The sequence below is a fragment of the Triticum dicoccoides genome, chromosome 2A (assembly GCF_002162155.2).
Source record: "Triticum dicoccoides isolate Atlit2015 ecotype Zavitan chromosome 2A, WEW_v2.0, whole genome shotgun sequence".
Classification (NCBI taxonomy): Eukaryota; Viridiplantae; Streptophyta; class Magnoliopsida; order Poales; family Poaceae; genus Triticum; species Triticum dicoccoides.
The window spans coordinates 663,609,966-663,617,996 of NC_041382.1; positions in this window are offsets into that span (position 1 = coordinate 663,609,966).

Below are 8,031 nucleotides of genomic sequence, written 5' to 3' on the forward strand. Positions count from 1 at the left end.
GCTACTAGTGATAAAGTTCCTTTGTTTAGTGGTAAAAGTGGAAACGGCGTCTTTGCCCATGTTGAACCACCTCTTACTTATGGAGGACCGGTTCCTTCCACTCATTTGAATCATGTTGGCCCTCCTCCTAATCTTGTGAAAAATGAGGATTTTGCCTCTTGGGTCTATCGCTTTAAACGTCACTTAAATCATAGTTCTACTAACCTTTGGAGAATTATTGAGCAAGGTTTCTACCCGCATGACCCAAGCAACTTCACGCCTAGAGAAGCCGTGGATCATCAATTCAACGAGTCCGCTCTTTGTATTCTCCAAGAGGCCACCCCCTGAAGATATTGCACATCTCCGACCTTTCACCGTGGCCAAGGAAGCATGCACTACAAAAAAATACACTTCCATGATGATACGTGTTTGTCACAGTAGGTCACGTTTTCTGTCATGCATGTACATCCTTGACAAATATATGACAGAATCAAGATAGTCATACATGTGCTGTCGTAGAAGTGTTCCATGACATTACCAAAATTATCATCATGGAAGTGTCCACTTCCATGACGATAAATCGCGTGTCACAGAAGTGCTTTCGTCAAGATTGACTGACACGTGGCATCCACCATAATGGGACGCGGTTAAGCTATCGGGTCCGGTTTTGGATCCGATAACCCGTTAACAGCCCGGACCAATGGGAAATTTCCACGTGTAAAATTCTGATTGGACGGAGGAAACACATGTCAGCTCGTCACTGGGTCAGATAGGCACCTATGATATATCGACACGTGTGAAGGCCCACCACTAGCCCATTTAGCTTACAAAGGCCAGCCCGTTTGACTTGGTCAAAAGATAGCAGGCTGGCCCATGAAAAGCCTATTAACGGTCTCTTCGCAAATAGCCCATTTTATGGCCTGGTAACTCACGGCCCGTCAGGGCCTACACGAAATCGGCCCAACAACGTCATGTGGGCCGTCGAATATAACACCAGCCCGTTTCACTTTCGACCCATGTATGGCCCACGACGTCTTTTGGCCCATATGAGGCCTTCGTATCATTAGGCCCTTTAAAGGCCCACGGTGACTCTACCCATAATGAACAATAAATTTCTTTGTACCCGTTAACGGCCCATGATTCACATGGGCCATTTCCATCCCATGTTAGCTTTCGGCCTACCGACGGCCCATACGTTCTTGGGCTCCTTTCCGGCCCTTGATTACTTTCGGCCCGTTACTGGCATGTTCCCCTAATGGGCCAAATTCGGCCCGTGGCAAGAGTCGGCCCGTTTCTAGCCTGTTAACCCGTTGCGCCATTTCCAGCCCGTCCTATATTCTGGCCCATTAACGATCTGTTATGCCTGTGACAGAATTAAGCCTTTGCTGTCCTCCAGCCTGTTAACGACCCATTACCGTACTGGGCCGATACCAATTATGCCCGTTTACGGCCCATGTAGACCCATTTATACGACGACCCGAGGCCCACCGATTCTACTGCTGTGTTGGAGGCCCATTTAAAGACGGCCCGTAGGACGCCCTCCTATGGCCCGTAGCAGGGTCAAGGTTACCACGGTCCGTATATGGCCCATGGTTGTTGCGGCCACTAGCAAACCAGGGAAAAAGAAGACTAGGAAATAATTAAGCCCGAAACTAACGCTAGGCTATTAAGGCATCAAAGATCGCCACCAGTGCAAATATAGGGAACACCCTACACTATACAAAAATGGCTTGCTGTTTTCTTCAGCCGGTGGCTGGACGTTAAGAACAAATTTTATATCGCAACAAAACAAATTACAACTATAAAACAAAAGGAAGGTTGGCATAAAAGTTAATAGTCTGGCAGATAAATGCACCACCAGAAGTTTAGAAGCTGAGTTCATTTGACCTGACTGTTATGTTATCATGCTGTATTGTCCGATGGAGCACCATAACCTCCGCCTTCATTTCTCCTAGGCTTCTGAACAACATAGCAAATGTCTGATAGTCTAGTTTCAAAACCATGCATATCTTGACGACATGGAACAATGTTTGTCCTTATTTCACAAAGGGTCCCTGTTAGGGAAGGACTTGTGTCAGGAGCGCAGATATAACATTGTTTTGAGCTTGCATATCTTGATCATGAGGCAGTTTGGACGAGATTGCCTTAACAACCAACCCAGTTGTCGGTGTCAAAACTGCCGGATCTCGGGTAGGGGGTCCTGAACTGTGCGTCTAAGGCAGATGGTAACAGGAGGCAGGGGACACGATGCTTTACCCAGGTTCGAGCCCTCTTGATGGAGGTAAAACCCTACATCCTGCTTGATTAATATTGATGATATGGGTAGTACAAGAGTAGATCTACCACGAGATCAGAGAGGCTAAACCCTAGAAGCTAGCCTATGGTATGATTGTATGTTGTCCTACGGACTAAAACCCTCCGGTTTATATAGACACCGGAGAGGGTTAGGGTTACACAAGGTCGGTTACAAAGGAGGAGATGCACATATCCGTATTGCCTAGCTTGCCTTCCACGCCAAGTAGAGTCCCATCCGGACACGAGACGAAGTCTTCAATCTTGTATCTTTATAGTCTAACAGTCCGGCCAATGGATATAGTCCGGCTGCCCGGAGACCCCCTAATCCAGGACTCCCTCAATAGCCCCTGAACCAGGCTTTCAATGACGATGAGTCCGGCGCGCAGTATTGTCTTCGGCATTGCAAGGCGGGTTCCTCCTCCGAATACACCACAGAAGAATTTGAATACAAGGATAGTGTCTGACCCTGCAAAATAAGTTCCACATACCACTGTAGAGAGAATAATATTTCCACAAATCCAATTTGCTGACTTGTTTTGGCAATACGACATTATGTCACGGCCCGGTGATTATTCAAACCGTTCCTTTTAACTAGCCCCGCACATAACACAAGGCAGTTTTTTGACACGTCTCGTCAAAGCAAAGATCATGTCCCCTTATCACGGGATTCTCATCAATACGGGCGTGGGTAACCCAACCGCATCTAGGACTCCTAGATTATAGGCAAGCCCCAAACGGCCATGGAGAGGACGCTTGCTATTCACCCTTTTTATAAAGGGCCAAGGCTTTTACTCTTTTCTCTCCCGTGCTCAATCGAACCCTTCCCCCAGGTCAGGTGCTCTGGACCTTTAATCATGTCCGGATCCAGCCTTCAAGGCCGATGGATGCCCTCCTCCATTACGGAAGAAGATATCAAGAAGTTGAGGGAGGCCAGATACCTGACCGCCGAGGTTTCGCATCGGCTGCCTGTCTGAGGGCAGGTCGTCCCTACTCCCGAACCCAACGAAGACGTCGTGTTCATCTCCCACTTCCTCCGAGGTCTAGGCCTCGCTCTGGATCCCTTCGTAAGGGGTTTGATGTTCTATTACGGGCTAGACTTCCACGATCTAGCCCCGGACTCCTTTCTCCACATCTCAACATTTATTGTCGTGTGTGAGGCCTTCCTCCGCATTACCCCTCACTTCGGCCAGTGGCTCAAGACCTTTGATGTGAAGCCAAAGACAATCGAGGGACAGCACGTAGCGTGCGGAGGAGCATTAATAAGCAAGATTGCAGGAGCTCCGTGGCCAAAAGGTTTCTTTCCAGAGGTGTCCGGATTATGGCAACGGGGGTGGTTTTACATCACAGCCCCCAGAAGTGCCAAGTGGGTGGCCGCCCCCGCTTCCCGCTCGGGCCCCCCAGCACAACTGATGTCATGGATTAGCAGAGGGCTGAGCTGGGGTCCAGCCAAGGACGTGCCTATACTGCAAAGCCGTATTCAAGATCTCTTCGAGGGAGATTTTAATTTGGTTATGGTAATGCAAGTCATGCTGGTTCGTCGAGTCCAGCCTTGCAAACGTCGGCCCCTTCGCTTGTGGGAATTCAACCCAAAAGGACCACGCGCTATTCAAAGTTTCCTCGGCCTGACGCACAAGGAGATGTACAAGTCATTCTCCGGACCTCAAGCAGAGTGTCCAGATACTACCGAGGACGTGGGCCTGAGTAGCAACCGTGCCGCCGACCAAGTAAGTAATCCTCTAGCCAAACACACCATCTTTTATTTACCATGACGTCATTTCTAAGAAATCACCATTTGACCAGGACTGGCTAACAAAGGCGAAGATGATTCGGTGTTTGGCCCCCCTCCCTGAGGGTTTGGAAAATCCGGTACTGGAAAAGATGCTCGAGCTCGCACCTTGCTCGGAGCCCTCGAAGGAAGATACAGGGGGGAATAATGTGGGCGAAAGCGGGCCCCCATCGCTGCCAGTTCCAACCGAGGGAATGAGCGTCTACATAAGGGAGGATAACCAAGGAGAAGACTCTGAACTTCTCTCGCTACGGGGGAGGAAGAGGACTGCCTCTGAGGATCCGGAAGGGTCCTACCTCGGGGGGTGCTCTTACCGCACAAAGTCCGCGCGGGGATCAGCCCTCGAGCCGTAAGTGATCAAAAATACTTTAATAGTGAAGATATACTACCTTTCCTCTAAGGAAAATAACCGAAGCATATATCTTGTAGTTCGGATCTTAGCCCTTCTCAGCTGAGCTCGTCTTCGGGGGATCTTCTTTCGGAGATGATGGAGAGCGAAACGCCTCCCCCGGACTCCCCCGCTCAAGAAGCGGGCGACCTTGAAGTGTCTTCACGGAGGGCCTCTCTGGATCCGGTGAGGCAAGAAGATAATCCCATAGTCACCCGAAGTCCCCAGCGTCCGGCTCTCGAAGAGAGAAAACAAAAGAGTCTGGCACCGTCTAGTATGCGGTCGGATGTTCTAAGGGAGCTGTTGGAGCGAGCGGCCATCTCAGAAGAACACCGTACGTTGATGGGTACGGTGATGGAAAGAATTTCGTCCACCGAAAGCGGATTACATGAAGCCTTTATGAGTCTACTGATGGGCTTTGAGGTACGTGAAATGATATACTTTTTGATAGTACCGCACATGTTAGGTGTGCCCTGTGTAGATAGTAGCCCCTGAGACTCTGGTTGTCGTCGAGAACGGCTGCGAACAGAGGATCATAGTCCCAGGTAATAACCAGACTGCCTTTATGTGTAGGTGGTGGAAGCTCCGGTGGCTAGCCAGACTAATGAGTTTGCCGAACTAAAGCGGCAGCTGGATGCGGCAGACGCCGACATCGAGCTTGTTAACAAGCGGCTTGACGAGTCATAGGGTAAGTAATGTTTTCTGGTGAATGTCACATAATAAGAGCAGCATGATGCCAGTATCTTTAATATGTTGTGACTGCAGACGGAGCTGCCACCATGGAGACCCTTCGGGCGGAACTTGCCCGAGCCAAGGAACAAGCAAGAGTTAGTAATGCGGCTGCTTTGAAGGCGGCCGAAGAGTTAAGAGCCGAGAAGGCTGCGCATTACGAAAGCAGAGAGAAGATGGCTAAGATGGCCGTAAAATTAAAAGACACTGCCAACCGTTGCCAGTTCCTTGAAGAAGAGAACCGAGTGAAGGCAGCGGACCTTGAAAAGGCCACGATGGCGACCAAAGACACCCGCTCTGCTATGAGGGCGAAGAAGGAGGAGCTGCGTGAAGCCGGGGATATTGCGGCTGGGAAGCCCTTTCTGCTGCAGAGGAAGTTCGGAGATCCGCGGTATGCCTCTTTGGATCGGTTGTGGAGTTCGGCAGACGCATATATGGACTTGGCAGCAAGCGATGTTGATGCGGTCGAATACTTCCAAGAGCGGACAGATCGTGAAGTGGACAAGCTGTTTTGGTCGCAATTTAACGTTCCAGAGCGTCCGCTTCGCTTGACTTATGAGCTAGCCGAATGGGCCGAACTTAATAGATTGTCCGGACTTGCCATGAGGTCTGTCGTAGATCATCTGTGGCCGGAGAAGCCGAAGCCGAACAACTATTTCAGCTTAGTGCAACAGTTCCTTGGTGCGGTGCCGCGCATCAATGCGATGAAGAGGTCGGCGTGCATAGAAGGCTCGCGGATGGCCTTTGCCCGTGTCAAAGCATACTGGGCGGAGATGGATGCTACCACTGTTGCGGCGCAGGGTTCGGCCATAGGCCGAGTGGCTGCCGAGCACTATTTTGAAGAAGTTCTTGAGGGTGCTCGTTTAATAGAGGCCCAGTGCTCGAAGAATATTATGTTTGAGTGACATGTATTCCCATTGTAAACACAATGTTTTTATGAAATATAGTAAGGTTGTATTTATACTTTTGCCGGAAAGTAATATGATGCCTCCTGTGCGGCCGTTTATGTATATATGTATATAACCTGAAAGATTGCAGTCATCGGCTTCAACCCCCACGCATATAATGCGGAGGTGCTCGCAGAAAACATGTGTTCACACTTAACCCAACGTCTTGGTCCTACTAAGGAGGTGATAGCACAGCGAACGAGGCAACCGGACTATGATGCTTTAACACTTTCACTTAGCCATAGGAGTTTGACGGTGGGACTACTATATAGCCCCTGGTGGCTCCGCACTCTCCTGAACTCGGGGTGCGTATATGCCTGGCCCGGAAACGACCCTTCGTTTAAGCGGAGGAATTCTAACATTCCGACAGGTCATCGAGTGGTTGACCAGTCTCGCGCTATATCATGATAGTCAGATTTCAGCTTTCTCTACTAAGGTGCTCGTCCGGATGAACCAGGGCACAATCGCAGTAGTTCTCCTGGTGCTGCCTTAGCCGATAGAACAGAACTTAAGGCACCAAAACACAGGAGCCGGGCAAACCCAACATTTGACCAAAGACATGATTCAGAGCTGATGCATATAAGGCCAAACTCGCGACGCCTAACACTCCCTAAGGTATTCGGTCTTTATGGTATAAACCGGGCCTGAATAGTGCCCTTTGTAAGAAGCCCCTTATGTCCAGGTACGTGCGTTATTCTGGCGTGGCCACATGCCAAGACGTCAGCATCCTTCTCAATTGTACTAAGAATCCGAGGGATGTGTATCAACAAGAGACAGTAAAAAAGGTTTACGCAGGGTCTTAATCTAAAAAGAATCCTTGGAGCGGGTCCCTGCTGCACGTCTGCGCCTGTGTCTCCGTTGTGCCATATCCTGGACGGGTGTAGCACGATGGTCATCTGTAAAAGAGAGGAACTTAGGTGAAAAAGTTGTCGTGCAAAAAGGTAGTTTTTAAAGAAACCATGTATAATTCAAGATGAGTAAAAATTGCCACTTGTCTGCGCGTGTTGAGCCCCTTGTATTTGTAATAGGGGTGTGGCCATCAATCCGGTGTGAATTACATATAGCTGCGCCGGACTCGTCTAACCGTGTCCGTGGTCTTGATGATCTACCAAATGCTTTGGTTGGTGAGGCCTTTTTTAGTGTGCGACTGCCAAGGCAGTCGCGTTCTCTTCGGCGCGCAAAGATCGCTCAACATTTCCATTCACTATAATGGTGCCACGTGGACCGGGCATCTTGAGCGTGAGTGAAGCGTAATGCGGTATTGCATTAAAGCGAGCGGAAGCTTCGCATCCAAGTAGTGATTGATAGCCACTTTGGAACGGAGCAATGTGGAAGGTTAAATGTTCGCTACGGAAGTTATCAGGGAAGCCGAATATAACCTTTAGTAGCAGGGAGCCCGTGCCCGTGCAATGAGCCCCTGGGCCAGGCGTTACACCTTTAAAGGTAGTATTGCTATGGCAAATTTTCATTGGGTCTATCCCCATTTCGCGGATTGTATCCTGGTATATCAGGTTTAAACTGCTGCCACCGTCCATCAGGACTCGTGTGAAGTGGTATCCGTCAATTATTGGGTCTAATACCAGGGCAGCCCATCCTGCACGCCGGATACTTGCTGAGTAATGACGATGGTCGAAAGTGATCGGTTGAGACGACCAGTGGCAGGACTCCGTGGTGATAGGCCATTGGGCATATTTTTCTGGGAGTGCCACTTTGTTTCTCCCCTTGATCACGTGTAGCACGTTTACTGTTTTGACTTCTGGTGGAAATTTCTTTTGTTCCCCAGTGTCTTGCTTGAGAGGCTCATCCTCGTCTTTGCTTGGTGTATTCTCCCCCTTGTGTACGGCGTTTAGCTTGTCGGACTGCTTGAAGACCCAACATTCTCTGTGGGTATGATTAGCGGGTTTACC